At 36.1% G+C, this 23,044-nt stretch overlaps 1 protein-coding gene and 1 long non-coding RNA gene across 7 annotated transcripts in view; one reads left to right on the top strand and one right to left on the bottom strand.

Annotated features, from left to right (window-relative positions):
- The window catches only part of GPC5 (glypican 5), a 1,274,636-nt gene that overhangs the window by 139,827 nt on the left and 1,111,765 nt on the right, over positions 1-23,044 (top strand). The window lies entirely within an intron of this gene.
- LOC139076504 (uncharacterized) overlaps positions 17,638-23,044 on the bottom strand; it is a 33,502-nt gene continuing 28,095 nt past the window's right edge. The window contains exon 3 of the long non-coding RNA XR_011528201.1: positions 17,638-17,773. This is a non-coding gene — a long non-coding RNA (uncharacterized lncRNA). The remainder of the gene's footprint in view (positions 17,774-23,044) is intronic.

Genomic DNA, 23,044 nt, shown 5'->3' on the forward strand with positions numbered 1-23,044 from the left:
AAGCAATTTCTAATATGTTTCAATAGAATTTCCACAAGAACATTGACTTTCAAGCTGCTGCAATAATGTCTGGTTACTGGTAACCTATTGTTTTACTAAACAACTCACTTAAACTTCTTGTCTTCCTTAATTTTTTGGGATGGTATATGGATGTGTTAGTAATAAGATTGACAATTTGTATTTTAGGCTACTTGTAGAGTATTTTAAGGTGAAATGAGTTATTTACAGATAGACCTTATTTCAAGATAGTGTCATTTAATACACAGAGTATAAATATACAACTAAACTGAAATTTTAAAATTTTTATTTATTTATTTAATTGCAGTAACATTGGATTATAACATTATATAGCTTTCAGATGTACATTGTAATGTATTTTGAATTCTGTGTAGATTACATTTTGTTCTCCACCCGAAAACTAATTATAGTCCATCGCCACACATGTGAGCCTAATCACCCCTTTTGCCCTCCTCCCCTCCTCCCTTCCCCTATGGTAACCACCAATCCAGAGATTTTTTTTAAACGTCTTCTTGTACACAATAGAGTTTCTTAGTATCTGCTAAATGATGTAATCATGGGCTTTTCAAGTGTATATTTATGCATAAAATAATAATAGTAAAATAAAATAATAAGGTACATTTTTATTGATATTGTATAAAACACCTTCTTAAGAAAATAAGCAATTTATTAGAATAGTTTGCCTGAGAAGCTACCCTTTTCATTTAACCTTTAAATCCATCTCCCTTGCTTCTTTGCTTCCTTCTTGCTTCCTACATTTACAGAATCATTCAGCAGATTTTTTTTGTGGCTTCTTCCTTATAGTCTCTTTTATGAAACATTTTATAGACTATTATAGTACATACTGATGCTTCCTGTCTTGATCATGATATCACTTTCTTTTTTGAAATGTCATTTTGTTCTTATTATTAGCTTTTTTATGAATGCTCTTTTTCTAATGAAATTATAAGTTTCTGAAGCAGAAACTGCCTTTTCTTGTTCTCCCACATATCAAGGAACAGAAAATGTACTCAAGACATTCTCATTGCATAGAGTTGCATGTAAAGATTTAAGCTTGTATGAGTAAAGTCCAACATTTTTGGGAGATCATTGTTTATAAAATTTCTCCTGCATTGTGTATTATCCTTGCTCTATTGCTATTAAAGTAATGAGATTTCTGGTTCAGTATGCATAATGCGGAACCTCACAGTAAGAAGTTATAAAGAGCAGCGTCAAATTAGCTCCAGTGCTGGTTGCACGTTCAAACCACAACAGATCTACTACGCTGCCTTATGCAAATTCAGTGCATTCGCAAGGCTAAATCGACCAGTGGATACTAACAGCGTTGGTGTGCTCTTCTTTTTATTGGAAGTTGGAGGAGCATCATTTCAACTAGAGGTGCCCTGCATTTCCAAAGAAGGCCTAATACTGATCATACATCAGAAATCCATACATGCAATCATAGTAAATATTCTCAAGCTTCATATTTGCATATGACCTTTAGGATTAACTTTCCCACTTTCTGGGCATGTTCTCCCTGCTATGTTTCGGAATATCAGATTGTTCTGAAGGGTGTGCTAGTTACAAACAAGTCTCTTGAGTCACAGTGCCCAACATTGACTGTGTGGCCTCTTGAGAGTTTCTTAACTTCTCTGAGCCTCATTTTCCATACTTAAGTGGAGATAATGAGAGTGCCATTTTTAATGGGAGAGTTAGGATGAATTAAGGAGATAACTGCCCTGATTTATAAATGTTGGTTTCCTTGCCTAGGCCCTGCGCAGAAATGAGTTTTCCTTGAGAGAGTTGATGTGTTCGTTTAGCCCACGATCTCAACAGAATGATTGGCCCAAGTTACATATTTTTTCAATCAGTGAATACATGATTGTTTGAATTTGATAAACATCTTATTTCTAGTTTACTATCGTATGAATCTGTTTCAGTAGAATAATGTGTAACTGATAAATAGCAGGTATTCTCTTTCCAGCCATAATTAACCAAGAAATGTGATCTGACCAAGAATTTAAAAAATCAAAGAATGTTACTTGACAGACCAAATAACAAGAACAGCTTTATTTTCTAACGAGTTCTTGATTAAGAGAGCATCTCATATTCCATTTATTATACAACTAACAATCCTATGTTTTGGAATGGCCAACAATTTAATATATTCCATGCGATAATCTTTTTTCATAGCTTTTTCCTAGGAATTAATTTTCTCTTGAAGTCAATGCAGATTATATTTTCTAACCAGAGGCAAAGGATTAAAAACTAGTGTTATGTCATCTTAATATAGAAAAAAGGAGCTTTTAAGAGCTATGATTAGTTTCTGCAACTCGGTGTCTGGATATATGTCAATAGTGTATGGCTAAAGATGATGTCTTCAAGCTTTCAGCAGTTTAGCGTGTGTATTTTTGAGATATTGAAAATATGGTTTGGTGATTTCTATTCAAGGAATTTATTGTTCCGTTGATCTTGTCTACTTCTGTTTGTCTTTGATTGAAAACAGAACTGACAGAATAGTCGATGTAAGTGGAAACAGAGTTAAATAGTTTGTCTCCTGTAGCCTTGTAGTTGGCCTTTGAGCATTGATCTGTCGCTGGGTTGGTAAGCGTGACTGTCAAGTCCAGTCAGTAATTTAGGTTTACAAAATTTTATGTCTTATGTTGCTTAAGTAGTTGGATATAGAAATAAATCTACAGAGCAACTGTTTTCTTTTTCTTTTTCCTAGTTTCAAAGTGGAATGTTTTTTTCATTAACAGGTAGCCTTTTAATAAGCCAAAGTTTATGAATATCCCTTTAATACCACTTTAGCTGCCTCATCGCAAATTTTTATCTCTAGTATTACTTTGATTTTTGTTCAGTTTGAAGTATTTTCTAATTTTTATTATGATTTGTTATTGAACTTCTGAATTATTTAGACATGTATTTTAAGTTTCAAAAACATGAAGTTTTTATGTTTTCTTCTTGTTATTGGCTTCTCCTCCCTCTCACCTTTTCATCTGTCTCTTATAATATCCTCATTCTCTTCTGTACTGTATATAATTTTCTCCTGTGCCATCTGAACTTCACTTTAAGCATATACATTTGTTCTAGTTTGTTTTATATTTTGAAAAAGCAAACAAAACCTTTGACCTTCACATTACAACTCATTTCCTACAGCAAAAATATTTGAAGGAGCCCTTAGAGTAGGCATTTCCACTTTGGGCCGGCCTCCCATTCTCTTAATCCATTTAGCCAGGCTGCTGTCCCCACCATTTTCCTACAATTTTCAGTGGTGATATTTTGGACAGATTTTTCCGTCCACTTGCTCTGTCAATTAGTGAGAGAAGGGCATTGAAACCTCTGACTTTGATTGTAGACTTTTCTTTTTTCTCTTTATGATTTGATCATTTTTTGCTTCAGGTATTTTGAATTCTGTTATTAAGTGTATAAACATTTTGTTGTTAGTGCTGTCGCGTCAATTCCAACTCCTAGTGACCTTTTGTACAGCAGAGCAGGATCCTTCCATTGCTTTATACACCATCCTCTCAACTTCCAGTACTATATCAGACAATGCTTCCCTGCTATTCATAGGATTTTAATGGCCAATTCTTTTGGAATTGGATGGCTAGGTCCTTCTTCCTACTCTGTCTTAGTCTGGAAGCTCTACTGAAATCTGTTCACCATGGGTGACCCTGCTGGTATCTGAAATACAGGTGGCATAGCTTTCAGCATCACAGCAACATACAACCACCACAGTATGACAACCAACAGATGGGTAGTTTGGTTCCCTGACTGGGGAACAGTCCTGGGCTTTGGCAGTGAGAGCCAAATCTTTTATTTATTTATTTATTTTTAATTGCAGTAACATTGGGTAATAACATTATATAGCTTTCGGATGTACATCATAATATATTTCAAATTCTGTGTAGATTACATTGTGTTCACCACCCAAAAACTAATTATAGTCCATTCTCTCACATGTGAGCCTAATCACCCCTTTTGCCCTCACTCCCTTTCCCCATGGTAACTACCAATCCATTCTCTGGTGCTATGTGTTTGTTTGTCATTGTTTTTATCTTCTACTTATGAGTGAGATGATACAGTATTTGACTTTCTCTCTCTTACTTATTTCACTCAGCATAATACCCTCAAGGTCCATCCATGTTATCACAAACGGCCGGATTTCATCATTTCTTATGGCTGAATAGTATTCCATTGTGTATAAATACCACATCTTCTTTATCCATTCATCCCTTGATGGGCACCTAGTTTGCTTCCAAGTCTTGGCTATTGTGTATAATGCTGCAATGAACATAGGGTTGCAGGTATCTTTATGCCTTTGCATTTTCAAGTTCTTTGGATAAATACCCTGCAGTGGGATAACTGGATCATACGGTAAATCTATTCTTAATTTTCTGAGGATACTCCATACTGCTTTCCATAGTGGCTGCACCAGTTTGCACTAAAAAGCTTCTGCACAGTAAAGGAAACATCAACAAAACAAAAAGACAACCTAACAATTGGGAGAAGATATTTGCAAACCATATATCAGATAAGGGGTTAATATCCAAATTATACAAAGAACTTGTACAGCTCAACAACAAAAAAACCAACAACCCAATTATGAAATGGGCAAAAAATCTGAACAGAGATTTCTCGAAAGAAGATATCCGGATGGCCATCAGGCATATGAAAAAATGCTCAACATCATTAGCTATCAGGGAAATGCAAATCAAAACTACAGTGAGGTATCACCTCACTTGGGTCAGAATGGCTATAATTAACAAGACAGGAAACAGCAAACGTTGGAGAGGATGTGGAAAAGTGACAGCCAAATCTTAGCCTCTAGACCACCAGGGCTGGTTTATAAACAGTAATGATTGTTATATGCTCCTGATGAACAAAACCTTTTGTTGTTATGAAATGATCGTTTACTTGATAATATTCTTTGCTCTTAAATCTATTTTGTCTGAAATTCACATAGCGATTCTAGTTTTGTTTTGATTAGTGTTAGCATGATATATCTTTCTCCATCCTCATACTTTTAACCTATTGTTGTCTTTGTATTTCAAGTGTGTTTCTTGTAGGCAGCATAAAATTGAATCTTGCTTTTGTACCCAATCTGATAATCTCTGCCTTGAAATTTGTAGGTTTAGCTCATTTCCATTTTATGTTAACATATGCTTAGTTTTAAATCTCTTATCAGTTTTAATATCTTTCCTGCTAATTTTAATATATTTGTCAGTTCTGTATTGCTTTTGATTTATTGAGTGTTTTTCATTATAGGTTGTGTTTTCCTGATTCTGTGTGACTAGTAATTTTTGATTGAATATCGGACATTGTGAGTTTGACCTTTATGGTTGTTGAATATTTTTATATTTCTATAAATATTCTTGAGATTTGTTCTGGGATACAGTTAAGTTTGATCATTTTGAGTCTTCCTTTTCAGATTTGAAGGCAAACAAGAGTGATGTTTAGAGTTTAGAGTGGGTTAATTATTGTCTATCATGAGGCAAGACCCTCTGTGTACTCTACCCAATGCCCCATGGATTATAAGACTTTCCAGTGTTGCTGGTAGGGACAGACACTATGTCCTGTGTGAGTGTTGTGCATTCTCTCTACTTCTGTGGGTGGCTCTTTCCTTTGCCTTTGGCAGTAACCTTACATGCGTGGACTGATCAGTCTTCTGATGGAAACTCCAGGGAGACCTCTATCAATCTCTGGAGTTCTGTCTGTGCAGCTCTCTCTGTTTTGCAAATTCTATCTGCTTTGATTTCTTCAGACTCTCAGCAGTGTATCCTTAACTCAGCAAGTCCTCCTGGCTGTGCGTGAGTTCCCCTTCTCAGTGCAGGGCCTGGAAACTCTCAAAGCAGTAAACTGGGGCAATTATAGGACTTATTCTTCCCTCCTATCCAGATCTCAAGGATTGCTGTACTTCACTGCCTAGGATACAGCATCTTGCAAATCATTGGTTTGCATATTTTGTCTATTTTTTATTGTTCACTTGTTCACTTCTGGTAGGATGGCAAATCTAGTCCTGTTATTCAATCTCAACTAGAAGCAAAACTCAGAATCCCTTTTTAGTTTTCTTTACTATGACTACTTTCTCAGTATTAATTCTCCCATTTGTGGCATCGGTTGACATCTTTCCAGAAGTGAACTTATTCACACTTTGCAAATCTTCTTTCTTTTTTTTTTTTTTAAAGATTTTATTTTTTCCTTTTTCTCCCCAACGCCCCCCGGTACATAGTTGTGTATTCTTCGTTGTGGGTTCTTCTAGTTGTGGCATGTGGGACGCTGCCTCAGCGTGGTCTGATGAGCAGTGCCATGTCCGCGCCCAGGATTTGAACCAACGATACACAGGGCCGCCTGCAGCGGAGCGCGCGAACTTAACCACTCGGCCACAGGGCCAGCCCCTGCAAATCTTCTTTTGAGTTCACCCTCTGAGGGAGAATTTTCCCTTGTGTGCCCTTCCAGTGAGTTACTTTTGAGCTTGCCAGTAGCCTGGCCTTGCAGGGTGCACAAACTCAGTTTGCAACAGTGCCTTGATTCATGGGTTTTGCCCAGTGTTATTTGTGTAATTATGAGACACTACCCCACCCCTCAAGAAATATAAGTGTATTTCAGATGAGACCTGCTGGGGTTGTAACTACATCCTGGCCACAGCGAATAATTTATTTTTGTTTGATGGCTGAGGCATGGGCACTATTCCTATCCACATTCATGGGAGAAACCTTATTTCTAATTTCTGCCTTGAGGTCCAAAATTGGGCATATTATTGGTGGACTTACCCCTAATGCCCACAATCCTGTCTTCCCTGTGAGCTATTGATTTCAGCTCTTGTTTACTCCTCTGAGTTGCCTTTTTATTTCTGATTTTTGCAGATTTTTTTTACTTGGAACTTTCAAACATGAAATGTTTTCTATTAATTTTGTGTTTTGGGAGCAAAAAGGTAGGCAGTTCCGTTTATGTTTCATCTACTATTTCACCCAGAAAGGAAAAAAGTTTTGGAAAAGATTGTGGAAAGTGGAGAGCATGGGGGAGACAACAGCAATTTCAAAAACCTGTGATTCTCTATTTTTTGAAACTCTCATCAGTTTGCATTTCTTCATTTTTAAAAAATATCTTTTATGCTTTATCTTGGCAAAGATTCCACTTAAAGGTTTTAGAAAATTCAGAGCCTAATCCATGAAGATAGTAAAGATTTTGCTGAAGATATTGCTGTTCTAGCATGTTTCAAAATTCTGGTAATAACTGAAAAGGGTAAAAACTGGCTTCTGAAGTATTGGTAATAGTGCACTTTATTATATTGTCTAGTGTGAGAGTTACCATCTAGTAAAATTGAAAAAACCCTTTAAGTTATATAGATATTTATAAATATGTTACGGATAGAACTATTTCACTATGACCTGTTCACATGGACTATGGGAAATGAGTATCTGATTATAATATCTGAAAATGAAAAAGATTCTGATTGTGGTCAATCTATGCCTGACCTTGTTTTTCAGCATTCTTTCTTTGCCAATCAGACTGGCACTCCAGGATGCCCAAAGTCTGTGTATACTTTGATCCATTTCTATGTTGATGTGTTTTGTAGTCCGTTGCTTTAAGCAAAGGAGATAATTTCATATTAAAGATATTTTCCTAAATTTAATCAGCTAGTTGAATTTTTCAATAATTATTAAAAAAATGTTCCATAATTGCTAAGAGTCATGTTTTACCCATCTTTTTAAATGCCTAATAATTTAAAAATCTGCCATGGAATATTGTTCCATACATATAATTTTCCTTGCAGGAATACTATTAAGTAATTGAACTTGTTTTCTCATTCTGCTAAATACCAGTCTTTCTCTCATCTTGTTTTACCTTAAACATTTTTATACAGTTACTAAAAATATGACTGCTCTTAACATTTGCATGTTCAATACACTCAAGTCCCTACCTTTATAAATAAAGTTTCAGTATATTTTCATCTTATCGTAAAGCAAGATTGATAATTGGTTAGCATAATTATTATCTGTGAGCATTTAGACACAGAATAGCCTTAAGTAAACATCATCATTAAAAATATCTATTTACATAATAGGTTTATGTAGGAGTCTAGTTCTTTACAGAAATTATGAAACAAAATAATAATGTGCACATTTAAAACTCAATACTATCATAATAAGAAAAAACAAACAAGTAAAAACATTAAATTCAGTCATTAGAGGAACCATTCACTTTTATAAAGTAATGAAATTCATTTACATCTGGTACAAAAGAAAATCCATCTCATTAATTCATAATTATATAGTGCTCCATTTTGGGGTGGAATGTGGAGGAGTGGTAATTATGTGTTCATTCAGGACCACATTTTATAAATTAGATAATCTATATGTAAATATATTGAGGATCTCCAGCACCTAAAAGCAAAATGATGTTGTGGTTTGTTAAAACTAAAAATGTCTTGGGGGTCATTTAATTAGTGAAAATGTTCCAAAAATCTACATGAAAAAAATAAGCAGGATACACAGTAAAAGCTCAATGACTGTGTTTTTCTTTTAAACTTTGCCTTCTTATAGCTAAATATAGCTAATTGATCTAGCCAAAATATAGGAAATTATTTAAACAATTATTTATGTTAGATTTTGCCAACAATTTTTATAGCTAACATATTAAAATAATAAACATAATGCAACACATTGGGGCATAATTATAGACCTAAACTTTTGTGTCTGTTATCTATTTCAGTATTTAGAGTGTTGATTTAATGTCTGATTTTAATCTCATCATAGGAAAGTGTTATATACTTTTGGCAGACCTTGGTTTTTCTGTTTGTTATTAATTTCAGTCTATTCATTGGGAAATATAGACTCAAAACATAAGAGAAGGGGGTCTACTTTTCATTTTAACCTATAATAATTAAATTGTTCATTTATTAATATATGATGAATTAAGCTATGTCTGGAATGTTTTAGGCACTGTGCTAGGTCCTGCAGAAGTAACAGATAGAAATGAACATGGCCAAGAAGACTCTGTTTTTAGTGAGTCTTTCGTTCTAAAGACATCTCCAAGATTAATTGAGGTTCTTCAAACCAAAAATAAGTATCCAGTGGATGGTTTGGCAGTTATTATTTAAAACAACCAATCAACAATTACTTATAGAAATTTGTACCTACTATGTAGTTGGGACTATGGGGTACCAAAAATATATGACTCTTTGATCCATTGATTGTATGAAGAAAATACTACCTAATGACGTACTTGCCCAAACCTGTACCTATGTTTTTCTCACGAAGTATAGGAGTGGATGTTTAAAATATATCAGTAGAGCTTGGAGATAAAAGAATGGAGCAAGGTGGAAGCTGAAAGTCATTAATGAGGTAGGGTGAAGAGAAACTATATCAAGCCTTCTCAACCAACCCCTATTCACTGTCCAGGCAGCAAACTAGATGTTAGTAATGAGGGAGAAACACTGTACAACCTTGGCTCTAGTGTCTCCTTAACCTTTTTCTTCAAGACTTATCTGTGGGAGTATGAGGTACATGCATTCACAGTACTTGTGGATAGTTGGGTATTTTTCTTATTCATTCAGGAAATGTTTGTGTGTCCAGCACTGTTCTAGGCTCTGTAAGCAACTGACCCAGATACACTGGAGTTTATTTGCAAGAGTGTGGTGGATTTAGCTAATTTACTACAGCGGTTGTTTCAGATACAGTAAATTGTACCCCATACTGAAATCAAATGTAGCCATCTTCTTAGTGATTTGACTTGCATTTATCCATCTTTGTGAAATAATAAGCAATTAACCAATGATTAGAATGCAGGAGATAATTTGTAATGATGGATGTAATAATGGAATTTAATTAACTTCAAATAAATATTTTAGTGACAATTCATTTGTACACCCAGATATTTATTTATAATATAATAGCTTTTCTATTTTTGTCATTATCCACTGCATCAGAAATCATGCAGCAAAGTTAACATTAATTTTAAAAGCCATGATCTAAAAAGTCATAGCTTTTTAGTGTTTATAGCATTTGTATCATGATTAGTAGGTGAGTCAAGAGAAGACTGACAATCTGGTGTGACTGATGATATTGTTTTCCAATTCCTAAACACATTGCTCTGATTCTTTCAGATTTGTATGAGATTGGCTATTTGGTAGGAGATTGGATATTTCTTTTTTTTGAGGAAGATTATCTCTGAGCTAACTGCTGCCAATCCTCCTCTTTTCTCTGAGGAAGAATGGCCATGAGCTAACATCCATGCCCATCTTCCTCTACTTTATATGTGGGATGCCTACCACAGCATGGCATCCCAAGCGGTGCCGTGTCCGCACCCGGGATCTGAACTGGCAAACCCCGGACTGCCGAAGTGGAACGTGTGAACTTAACCACTGCACCACGGGGCCGGCCCCTGGATATTTCTTAATTGATCTAGGGTCATCATTTAAAAAGAATAGTTTAAGAAATTACTCTTTGTAAGTACTAAAAGAAATAATCTTATTTCTTCATTTGTCCTTTGAATTGTAATAGTCAAAAGGATAGTGATGAATAGCTTATGAGACCTGTAGAAGGAACTGAGTTATGACTGGCACGTGGAGTTCAGTGTGCTTCCTCAACCCACTCAATGCATGATTGTTTGAATCTACCAGTTAATGGGGAATGACGTTTCTCTCTGAAAAGTAACCACTGCAGTATGGGTGTGGAAGTATTGGAGTATGACTTCAGTGGGGGATGGGTAGTACAAAAGAAGGCTTCTGAGAATTCATTACAAGGGAAGCAGTGTGATGGAGGAGCTTGACTTGGTCACATATCCTGGTAGCCAGAGGGCAGTCCTAATTCAGGGCAGAGAGAAAGCACTCTTGTTTGAACTAGTTCTCATCCAGACCCCCTGGCAGGGAAGAAAGGCTTTGTGTGAATTTTTGAAGAGCTCTCCCCAAGAATGTCGTAATGCCTCTGGTCCAAGCACCTTGGCTATGGAGCTTCCGTAAGGGAGAAGAGTTGCTCCAGTCGTGAGTAACAACAGCCTAGCCGACTTGCTGAGTAAGGGGGCAGCATTTACTACTGGCTCAGAAGTGCACACTTTTGGCTCCTGGTATTAGTGGACAGGGAACATCAGGATGCAGTCCACAGCTGGTGGCAGAAGTGGTCCATGGCCCACCAGGAAAACTCACAAAGACTCCCTTGCAGTGGTACTGTGGCTGAGGGTGTATCTCTGAAGGTTGCTAAGACCAGAATGATGCAGGTGTGGTTACTGAGCTTACTGAGATTTGTATGTAAAGGTCCATGTGATCTAATTACTAAATACAGGCTGGTTATATATATAATTTATTTTTGATTTATCATATATTAGAAAATCTATTGTTGTAATATATAATATTAATTAGTCCAAAAAGAAAACATGATACTCTCACTAGATGAAAGGGCATTTGATAAAATTCAGCGCTTATTTGTGAGATTTATTCTGAGATAACTAGGAATAGATGGGTAGATTCTTTAAATCATAAAGCATAGCTTCTAAATCAAACACCAGCATCATGTTTAGTGCAGAATCCTATTGGCATTCCTTCTAAAATCATGACCTTTATACAGTTACTCTGAAAATTCCAGACAATACAATAATATAGAAAACATAAAGAAGGGATATAATTGAAAAATCATCACTTACAGACAATATAATTTTTTGATCTAGAAAATTCAAGAGCATCAACTTTTGTTTTTTTCAACTTGGGATTTTATTTTATTTTATTTATTTATTTTAATTGCAGTAACATTGGATTATAACATTGAAGGACATATTTTTTGCAGAGAAATTTGAGATGGAGTGTAAGATCATTTTACTTTACGTGTCTCCTTAGTGAAGCAAAAACAACTACTCGGCTATCATGAAAGTGAATGAATATACATGTATAAAGATGTATTTTGTATTTTTTCTTACATAATAAAAGAGCAACTAGACTACAAGACTAACATTACTTTAAACATGCTTTTTTTTGGTGAGGAAGATTAGGAAGATTGGCTCTGAGCTAACATCTGTTGCCAGTCTTCCTCCTTTTTTTTTTTTCCTCCCCAAAGCCCCAGCACATAGTTGTATATCCTAGTTGTAAGTCCTTCTAGTTGTTCTATGTGGGATGCTGCCTCAGTATGGCTTGATGAGCGGTGTGTGAGTCTGCACCCAGCATCTGAACTGGTGAACCTCAGGCCACCGAAGCAGAGCATGCGAACTTAACCACTAGGCCATGGGGCCGGGCCCCTAACATTACTTTAATATGAAGCATGTTTTGGCAAAGCCTCTTCTCTTTTTTGCACCACTTTCAGATTTAAAGAGGTATTGGCGCTAAAAATGTTAATCTTACTGATTGCAATTAAACCTTTATCTATGTTAGATTTTTTCTTTCTAGGTGATATTTGATGACAGAAATATAGATAAGACAGAATATTGCCCCAAACTGTAGACATTGTAATGTTTCTGTATTAGTTACTGTTTCTGTGTAACAAATTACCACAAACTTAGCCTAGAAAACACATTTATCATCTCAAAAATGTCATGGGTCAGAAATGCAGGCATGACCTAAATAGGTCCTCAGCTCAGGGTTTCTTAAGGCTGCAGTCTAGGTGTTGGCTGAGCTACAGTCTCATCTGGGAGCTTGGTTCAAGAAGAATCCACTTCTAACCTCACTCAGATTGTTGACAGAGTTCAATTTCTTGTGGTTGTAGAACTGAGGACCACAGCTTCTAGCTGGCTCCAGATCCGAGAGGCTGCGCTCTGCTTCTGGAGGACACTTGCTCTTCCTAAAGCTTGCTCACATTTCCTTGCTATGTGTACTCCCCCAGCCTGGCCACTTACTTCATCAGGCTCCTAGAAAGACAGTCTTATGCAATTTAATGTAATCACAAAAGTGAGATTTCATGACTTTAGCCATATTCTTTTGGTTGGAAGCAAGTCATAGGTCCTACCCACAGAAAGGAAGGGGATCATGTGAGCATGTGGATCCCAGGAGGCAGGGATCGTGGGGGTCACCCTAGGGTTGGCTTACCACAATTTCTGTGTGGTTTATGTAGAACGTATTTGTTGTCGCAAACTCACTGTTTTCCTAGACATGTGTTATATCAAATGTGAGTTGAAATAATGATCAGAAGCCTAGAAACCTTTTATTGTCACATTTTTTTGGTTTAAAAATATTGATTGTAATGACTTTTTATTACTCTGTTTCCTGACCCTCTAAAATATCTCCCCACTGCTCATATGTATAATGTTAAATATATATAGTAGAATTAATTACTAAACTTGCTGAATTTTATGAATACATACTCTTTAATAATGTCTGGATTAAAGGGGGCTTTCCTTGATTGGAATTTAGTGATCACTTAAAAATTGTTTATTCTTTATTTTTAATTAATTAGACATTCCAAGGAAATATTTGAAATATCAAACAGATTGTAAATACAAAGTTCTATTGTACCTTATCAGTAATGATGCCAAGTGTGCAGAGCTTGAAACTGCAGGCATACCTTGAAATTGTGGCAGGTGGTGGCTCTGAGAACCATATCAAGCTGTGCTTCAGTGGGTGTTTGCTTAAGCCATATGTTATAAGTTCTAACATTCTTATCAGACTTTGGAGTGTGATAGAAATATTTTTCCCCAAGTAAATTGAATATTTTACCCTTGCCACATATGATTTTACATGTGCTAGAGAAGGAACTTCCACGTGCCTCATGTGCTTTACCTGTCAAAGAAGAGAAGGATGACAGTGTAAATGGGAGGGTCCTCCCTTCCCCAGATGCAGCAGGACTCACATGCAGTCCACAGATGATAATCACAGCTCACAGAACTATCTTTTGGGGTGAAGGACAAATGAAGTAAACGCCTTTTATTTCTATTATGTATCTAAATTTAAGCAAAGGTTTTTAGTAGAAGGCAGAATAATTGCATAAACAAAGTTTCACCTGCTGACTTATTCCAAGATAGAGTCCTTGGCTAATATAAGAGTAGTATAGTGTTCATGGCCACTCTTTTAGACAGTGAAAGATTTTCCCCGGAAGACAACCACACAGAGAAAATCTGCATTTCACATTTCCTATCATCTATATCCTAAGAGTATGTAATAAATTATGGGGTGGGCTTTTTGTTTGATCCCAGGTGGGAGAAGTAGAGAGGGGCAAGAAAGTGGAGTTGGAAATAATATTTAACAATGTTCTAGAAGTTTTTTGAGTTGAATGATGATTCTCTCAGGTTCTTTTGAAGAAGGCCATTTTTAATTCAACAGGTGTTATCTCCAGATCCTGTATTCATTGTAGTGATACTTCATCAGAAACCTTTATATTTTTATTATTATTAAATAAATTGTTTTACATGACTTCTTAAATGATTTTTTTCAAGGAAATTATAAGTTATTATAAAACAGTCTTTCTCAAGTGATTTGTGCAGGGTAGACGAGAATAAGGTGGTAAGGTGTGATAACTTCCAGGAAATTCATTGATTTTTTCAGCAGTCTTTTATGTAGCATCCATTATGTTCTTACAAGCGCTAGGACTGGAATGCAAGAGAGAACAAGAGAATTGGTTCCTGCCATTGTAGAACAGGAAAAAGGAGAGTCGATCTCCTTTTCCTAGGACAAAATGCTATATGGTATTTTAAATCTTTACAAAGTTTGATATGCCTTTAGACTATTACATGATGGTTAGCTTCTTGAATATATTATATATAGTTTGTTGCAGATAGAAGCATAGTGTACACTCACATGCTTATTTGTCCCTTGTGGATGTTTCGTGACTGCAGCTGCAGCAGTTGGACATGTTATGTGGGGGCTAGACCTAATTTCAGGAAGCACATGCGCACACACGAAGCAGCTTCTCCCATCCTAAATGCCTCTAGTTACCCATGCTGCTCAAGGGGATTGGAGTGGTGAGCTAGGAGAAGATGTTAGAATTGATCAGATGTGGGTGAAAGAAAACCAATGTTTGTTCATTTGAATCATATTTAGTTTTGCTTAAGAAGATTTAGAAAAATTTATCCATATTGGGATAGGCAGACCTGGTTCCAGTGGCATTTAGTGTTAATGACTGAACATCAATCCTGTGTATTTGTTTTCCTCTTTGATAATAGATATGGGAGCAGGCAGTTAAATTTGTTTATTTAGGATTTGTGTCCCAGAACAGATTTTGTTTAGAATGATTTAATCAGACTATAAATAAAAAATTAAATTCAATATGACAGCTTTGCAGCTGTGTGCCATCGAGATGTAAAATTTACACTTGACCAGCAATCCCTAATCACAAGTGTGTCCTTTCAGGCATATTAGTTACGTAAATATTTCTTTGAAGAGATTCCACCACTATGATTCCCGTTAATGGAGCCAGGTCTCTGAAATTAGCGGACCATATAATTCTGTATCCGATGAGATCCAGGGTACTGTATGGTGTTAGGCCTCAGTGACTGCAGCTCTGAGAGCCGGGAGTAATAGGGAATGTTGACATGATCAGTTAGCTTCTTTCTGACAGCACCTTGGAATAAATGGAAGCAGAAGGCAAACAGGATAGAACTGTGAAATAGCCAAAAACGTGAGAGGCAGAGATCAAAAACAGTTCATTTGTCAACAGACTTAGTTTATGTGCAGGATTAGGGGTTTATTTACTTATTTGTTTATGTAAGCTCTTATAATATCTTTTTGTAAAGTTTATTCTTAATTGGAAACTACCTAACAGTAAACAAAATCTTATAAATGTATATTCATTTTTCTATTTAAAATGATCTCTCCTTCTAAACCTATTCCCCATGCTCTTCCCGAGGAGTATCACCCAACTCAGTGGCTTCACTTACAGTCTATATGCTGCTGATTATAACATGTTCATTTCCAAGACCTCTTTTCCAAACTCCAATTTCAGATACTCTATCAGTTGGGGTCTAGCAAGCAGAACAGAAACTGTGCTAAGTATTTCAAAAAGAGGAAAATTAGTGTAGAAATTGGTCCTACAGGTGTTGAAGGCTAGAAGAGCAAAAATGGGAAGATCTGGTAACCCAGAGATTAATACATGCAGCAAGCAGTGACATTTGTTTAGGTTTTTTTTTTTCCAATTGCAAATGAAAGAAACTCAAATTAGCTTAAGCACAGAAGGGACTACATTGAGTCATAGACCTGAAAAGGAATTAATTTGTTTTAACTCATTGAAATCAAAAGCAGAAGAGCAGGTAGCTGAGGCTTAGGAAGTAGAACAAGGACTTGGTTTCTTCAGGATGTATTCATTTATTCTCATTCATTCTCATTCTCTCCCTCTGCCTCTCCTCTCACCACTTTCTCTCTCCCTCCCTCCCCTCCTCCCTTCTCCCCTCATTCATCTCCCTCTCCCCCATGTTTGTTTGAGTTTATGCCAAGGACTGAATGTCTCTCCAGATATCAGGAAAGATGGCAGCGACATTGTCATATTCTTCCAGTTAAACCACTTGGTAGAAAAATATTATATTTAATAATATTATTTTAAAATATATCAATATCTTAATCCACTGTGAAGGACTTGCTGAAAATTGGAACAATTTATGTTGAAAAAGAAATGGTACCCTGTGGATTAGCCAGCCCTGGGTCAAATGCCTGTTCTTGTGATAAGGAGTTGAGGAGATGGAATTGGGGAAGTGATATTTCCTAAATGAAGGGATGGTAATCAGGCAAAAACATCATATGCCCATTCAATGTTACTATTATTGTTATGTCGCCTGTGGAAGAATAAGGAGCCTTTTCTACGCAATATTATAAATAAATATTCCAATCCATGTTATATATTGATTAAGAATAATAGTTGAGCTAAACTAAGTATGTCCTCATTTCTCCATGTCTTCTGTGGTTCTTTTTCATCTTCACATTGAATTCTGGAGTTCTGCATATTCCTCTTGCAGAACTTACTCGTATTTCAGAAACCATGAGCTTGAAATGAGCTAAAATGTGTTTTCCAGAACTTTCTCCATTTTCCTTATTAAAAATAATGCAACAAATAAAAATCATTTATTGAATATAGACTAAATGCTGGATCCTGTCTTCTTTATCTTAATTTCAGCCTGAATCTTTTTGTAATTTTATTAGAAAAGATTTACTTGTTTTTAAAAGTTCTTTAAAGCTACCTATTTGTATACATTCATTATGTGGAATTCATTCATTCATTCAGTCAGTAACTATTTATTGAATACTTTCCATGTATGATATAGGTGTCAGTTGATGCTGATTATTATCAAGTGAGCAAGTATTTATTGCAAAGGCACCATTTGGCATAATTATCAAGGTTTTTGTTTTTAGAAAACAAATTGTTAGAACTGTAGGAAGAATTGTAATTTAGAATAGTAGGAAGACAGATTAAAAATTGAGTATAAAATCTTTACACATGTAATTGCTGAATCTAAAATTTATTTTTTATCCCGCAAATATAAATTTTATCAATTTTCTGTCATTCTGGAAAACAATAAGCATAGGGATTTTTTTTGCTTGCTTGTTTTTTTAATTATATTTTGTTTTTTGCCTCTAAATGCACTTTGCTTTATTTCTGTACACTTTTTATCCATAATTCATTTTAATCACATTCCTTAAATTTCAAGTTCATTTTATTCTTATACTTTCATTTTAAGTAGCAGCAGACAAAGGGATAGTCTTAAGAAAAAGGCGTTATCTTTAAAAGTGACAGTGCTTTTATGGTCATGTCAGCATCCCATCAGGACTTCATTAGTGGGTATGGTTCTGAGTCTGAAATTCTCATCTCCTGGTTGCTTTCATTTCCCAAACTATCTTGTGGTAGGTAGAGCTTTACTGTTTTGTTGAATTCATCTGTGAATTAAAAACAAAATCTGTTGTTACTATTACTGCATCCCAAACCTGGAATAAGTATGGCTAATGCTAAGTTTCTAAATTAAAAGAATAGTGACATTTTAGTTATTTCTACCTCTTCTGTCCGATGGCCCAAAAGGTGGGGAGAGGTGGTTATGTTAGAATTGTTCTTGCCAGTGGAGACTTTTACGTTTGGAGCTAAGGGGATTGCTTAAATGTTGAGCCATCTAAGATTTTTCATCAAGTTGAAGGGAAGATTTTGTAAAGGGATGGGGATCTTAATTCAAGTTTCCAGCAAAAGAGATTTTTGCAGTGACAGTGTTGATAAGATTTGTTTTTTCTCTATCAGCTTGTCTGTTAGAAATTACCAGGGAGTCTAGATCCCACTGGGTGGTTATGAAAAATTCGTCAGATTAGTTAGAATGTTCAGTAATATAATGGCATTAGTTAACTAAATTGCTTCCTTAATGAGGGCATATGACATTGGGTTTGTAAATGATAGCCTAAAGATTTTTAGAGATATGTAGATTAGGAGATTCAACAAATGACAACTAGTAAAAGAGTATAAAAATTCTTTGCTAAGTAATTATGAAACATCTTTGTTGCATGAATTTCTTATAACAACTCTCTGAGCGGTCATGGCTGTTAATCTCATATGACAACAAATGTTCTTTGCCCAAAGTCATGATTTAAAAAGATAAAAATAAAATGTGTAGCCTGCTTTCCTCTCAGTCTCCAAAGTCCTTTTAGGAGTCAAAGCTGGGTTCAGTTCCTCACCTCCAGACTCAGCCTAACTTCAGGTTATGGATCCAGTCTTATCTCCAGCTAGAAACATTTTGAAGAACCTTTGGTCATTAGTTCATCAGGTCATTAGTTCAGTCAGTCTACTGCTGGCACTGCTTTAATCTTCAACTCCAGTCAGGACTTTTCATCATTCTTAGGTCTAAGCTCCTGATTTCAATTTTAGTTTCAGTTCATGGGCACTTGTATTATTCAAATGTCTAAATCCATGATTCGGTACCTTAACAGTTCTAATTCCTTGAGAACTCTGATCCTGACCGTCGTCTGAGTCCACAGTCCATGTGAGTACAATCCTGATTCATATTCTTTGACTATCCTGACAGCTATCACCTTGGCCAGATGATCTGCTTACTGTTTTTTGCCGACATCCCTGGTGCTCTGTGCTTCCTTCCTGATGGCTCTGCTGCCTGTCTACCAGCCCAGACTTCCTTGTACTGTCTGCAGCGGGAACCCACCTCTTCCATGTTAAAGGTCTCTGAGCTCTAGTCATGCCTAAAAAGGCCTGTTTAAATGACAAGTGTTACATTGAAACAGTAGCCTCCCTGTTATTTAGCCATTTTGTCTCTAGCTTTCACTCTCAGTTGTATTCTTTTTCAATTTTGGAAACTTGCTGTTTCATGCAAAAGTGGGGAATGCTAAACCAGAGATAAGTGACAGTCTGGTTTGGCTGGCACAGCCCTGTCTTCTCTCATAGGTGGTAAGGACTTCCCCACGTGACTGAGATAATACGAATGATAGATTACACTTAGAAAGCCCTTACTATGTGGCAGGTTCTTTTCTAAGTACTTTTCAGGTATTAATGCACATAGTAAATGATAAAACCTACCATCAGAGGAGGTCAGGCAATCTCTCATTTTGGGTGCAGTAGGACATTCAAATCTCTTAGATTTCACGAAGTTGTGCCTCTCCTCCTTAGATTTCACTAAGTTAAGCCTCTCCTCACGTTTCAACATTGCCAACATTCAGCATTGGGAGAAAAGGCAAATGCCACAGTTGTATGGATTCTACAGAGCAAATATGAAGAAGGAAGTGTATACAGTTCTACCTAACTTAATGAAAAGTACAAAAGTGAGAGTAAAGTGTTCAAATATAAAATGGAATCTAGGATGTTAATAGGCGGTAATACCCATGGATTAAAACAAACAAACAAAACCAAGGATATTAGAGAGCTGTAAACACAGCCACCTCTCCTGTCAGAGTAAAAAGGGGGAAAAAATGCAGCCCTATGTAGTGAGAGACTTACAATATTCTTTGTTTTAAAACGGGGTATTTCTTGTTCTTTTGTTTCTTTGTTTGTTTTCGATTTTGTTTTTTAAGTTGACACCTGAGCTAACATCTGTTGCCAATCTTCTTTTTTTTCCTTCTTCTCTCCAAAGCCCCCCAGTAAATAGTTGTGTATTCTAGTTGTAGGTCCCTGTAGCTCTGCCATGTGGGACGCTGCCTCAGCATAGCCTGATGAGCAGTACTAGGTCTGCACACTCAGGATCCAAACGGGCTAATCCAGGCCACCAAAGCAGAGCAATGGAACTTAACCATTCAGCTACCAGGCCAGCCCCAGTAATATTCTTAAATATTAAGCAAAGCACATTCTATTCCAATTTCTTTTCTTCATTATTTTCAAAAGCATTTTGAATGAATGTGTACTGATGATTTTCCTTAATATTAGTAATGAGTATAACAAAATAGTGGGGACATTTGTAATAGCCCCACTCTCATGGAACCTAGAGTCTGTCAGGTAATATGGAGAAGGAAACAGGCAATTACAACGCAGAGTGGCAAGTGCAGTAGCGCAAATTGGGCTTTCAATTCAGACAATCCTGGGTTCAAATCCTAGCTCCACCACATACTTCATCTATAAAATGGGATAATAATTGTACCTGATATAGGGTTGTGTAGATTACATAAATTCCAGGCTAATACAATCTACTAAATACATAATCTGCTGATATCCTCAATTTTCCTGGCACCTAGGCAGAGATATAGATTGGGAAATTATGCAATACAATCTCATATAAAATCATAAAATCTCTGGAAAATGAAATATTTTATTGCAAAAAATCACAGAAAGAACTACAAAAGGAGAAGGAAGAAGGTAGGGAAGATGAACAATCAGCTTTGACATATTGAGCCTCCAGGACCTCTGAACCACGACATTGAAACATCCCATAGATTTTAGATATAAGGATCTGGGAGTATGGTATATATGGAATTGGAAAGGTTTGAGTTAGAATGATCAACATATTCATCATGACTAAAACTAAGGAGTGACATCTCCCAGAGAAAATGTTAAGAGAGAAGAAAGGACAGAACCCTGAAGACTACCAACATTTAGAATACAAGCCAGGAGGAAGAACAGATAAAGGACACTGAGAGAGTATCTTAGAGATAAAAAAGACCATGTAAGTGTAATGTCAAAAGCCAGTGGAAGACGATACTTCAAACAGGAGTGAGTGTACCCTAATATCACATGCCAATGAAATTTAAATATGATAACATATGAAACAGATATGCTAGAGAGTAGGCTAGTATGAGAATTTCTAATTTCTATGTGAAATAAATATTAAAGTCAACTGCTGAGAATAAGAAGAAAATAGAAGAGAAAACTGACTATGGAAATAAAACTGCTGGGCAAGATTGAGCGACTAGTAGATGTGGGAGATCACAAAGCCTTGACCAATGTCTATATTAATACATTATGAATATTTAACTCTTCTCAACTTGAGCCCAGATATTACTGCAAGACTGAAGGCTAGGCAGGTCCAAGGCAAATTTTTAAAACTGATGCTCATGTCTCCTTTTCTTTTCAGTATCTATTCCTTTTTCACATCTATCTTTCCATCTATCCATGTACTCATTGATCTATCCATCCATCTGTTCATGTATCCATCCTCCATCCATTCTTAGTTTGTCTAAACATCCTTCCATTAGTCAAATTTTTGTTGAATGACCTACCGTGAGGCACTGGGAATATGAAAAATAGCACCATGATGACTTTGGTTCTCACAGGGTATTTTAACTAAGATACAGGTTCAGCTCAGCTAAGACAGAAGTTTATTTCTCTCTCTCATAAGATCATGAGTAAATAATTCAAGGAATCCAGGCTCTTTCCATCTGTTTACCATCTTCTATCTCCAGAGTATTGGCCTTGTGCATATGGCACAAGATAGCTGACTTCATGACCATGTTCTAACTGGGGGAAGGGGGGAGATAGGGAAAGATACCCTTTTCCTCTTTAAGTCAAAATATGACTTACAAGTTGAATATATTACCTCCATTCATGTCCTAATAGCTAGAAATAAAAAAAATCACATTTTGCCACACCCAGTTTCAGGGAAGACTCAAGATGAAGTCTGTGTTTTGCCTGACCGTGTGACCAGCTAAGGACTCTATGGAAAGAAAGGAGAAGCCAGATATGGAAGAACTAACAGAAGCTTCTCGCATATAGAACTTCTGTTCTGATTGGAGTTAGAGGCAGGTGCATTGAAATTACCATAACTTGCAGAGAGGTCACAGTGGGAGGCTGTGATGGGAGTTCCTAGGACTTCCCCATCTCCAAGATTTCCACTGCACTGTCCTTTCTGCGGGTCTCTGTCTCCAAAACTAGCACTGAAGGGTTTCCTGTACCTCAACGTTCTTTGCCCTGTACTCAGTACATTTCTCATTTCCTCAGAGTAACTACATTTTGAGGAAAAAAATCAGATTAATTCATCCTATCATGTCCGTTGCTAGTCACTTCTTCATTCCTCTTCCCCTTTCTTTATAATTCTAGGGTGTTTTCAAATGTCTTTAAGTGGTGGACTTTTAGGCTGACCTGGAAAGATAGTTTCAGACAGAACTGGTTAATGTGAGAATCAGGTTTATTATTAAAATTTGAAGCTTAGAGAGTCCAAGAAAGAATCAATTGAAATATTACTGAAAACAATCCACTGGTCATATTGACACGTAGTGGTGAAAATGAAAATGTTTAAGAAAGAATTTGCACTAATTTCCTGGTAATTAAAAGAATTTGTAGCAAGGGATGTTAAATTGCCTCAGACAAGAGTAGATCTATCCTCTGACCAAGCAATTTACTTCCTGTTACTGTTAATTGATTATTCTTGATTCGTTATGGAACTAGGTACTTTCACAATAAATATTTCCATCAGATTGGTTTAGTTTTAAAGAAGTAGAACTCATATGAGTATTTAGGCTTTCTTCAAACTAAGCAGATCAAGCCTTGGTAAAATGACTGTAGAAACAGAATCTATTAAGTGTATAAACATAGGGGGCCTCTCAGTGTTTCTTACAAAGATGTCTCTGGTCTTGATGAACTATGGGAAAGCCTCAGAATGTCTGAGATTAGCAATAACATTACTAAATGCAGATTGTCTCATTAAGTAAAATAATTGAATTTCTGTTTCACTGTATTTACCTGGCTATTTTGACATCTTAATTTCATTAAGCATTTTTATCACTTGAATTTTCCCTGCT

This window comes from Equus przewalskii, chromosome 16 (assembly GCF_037783145.1).
Source record: "Equus przewalskii isolate Varuska chromosome 16, EquPr2, whole genome shotgun sequence".
In the NCBI taxonomy this organism is placed as follows: Eukaryota; Metazoa; Chordata; class Mammalia; order Perissodactyla; family Equidae; genus Equus; species Equus przewalskii.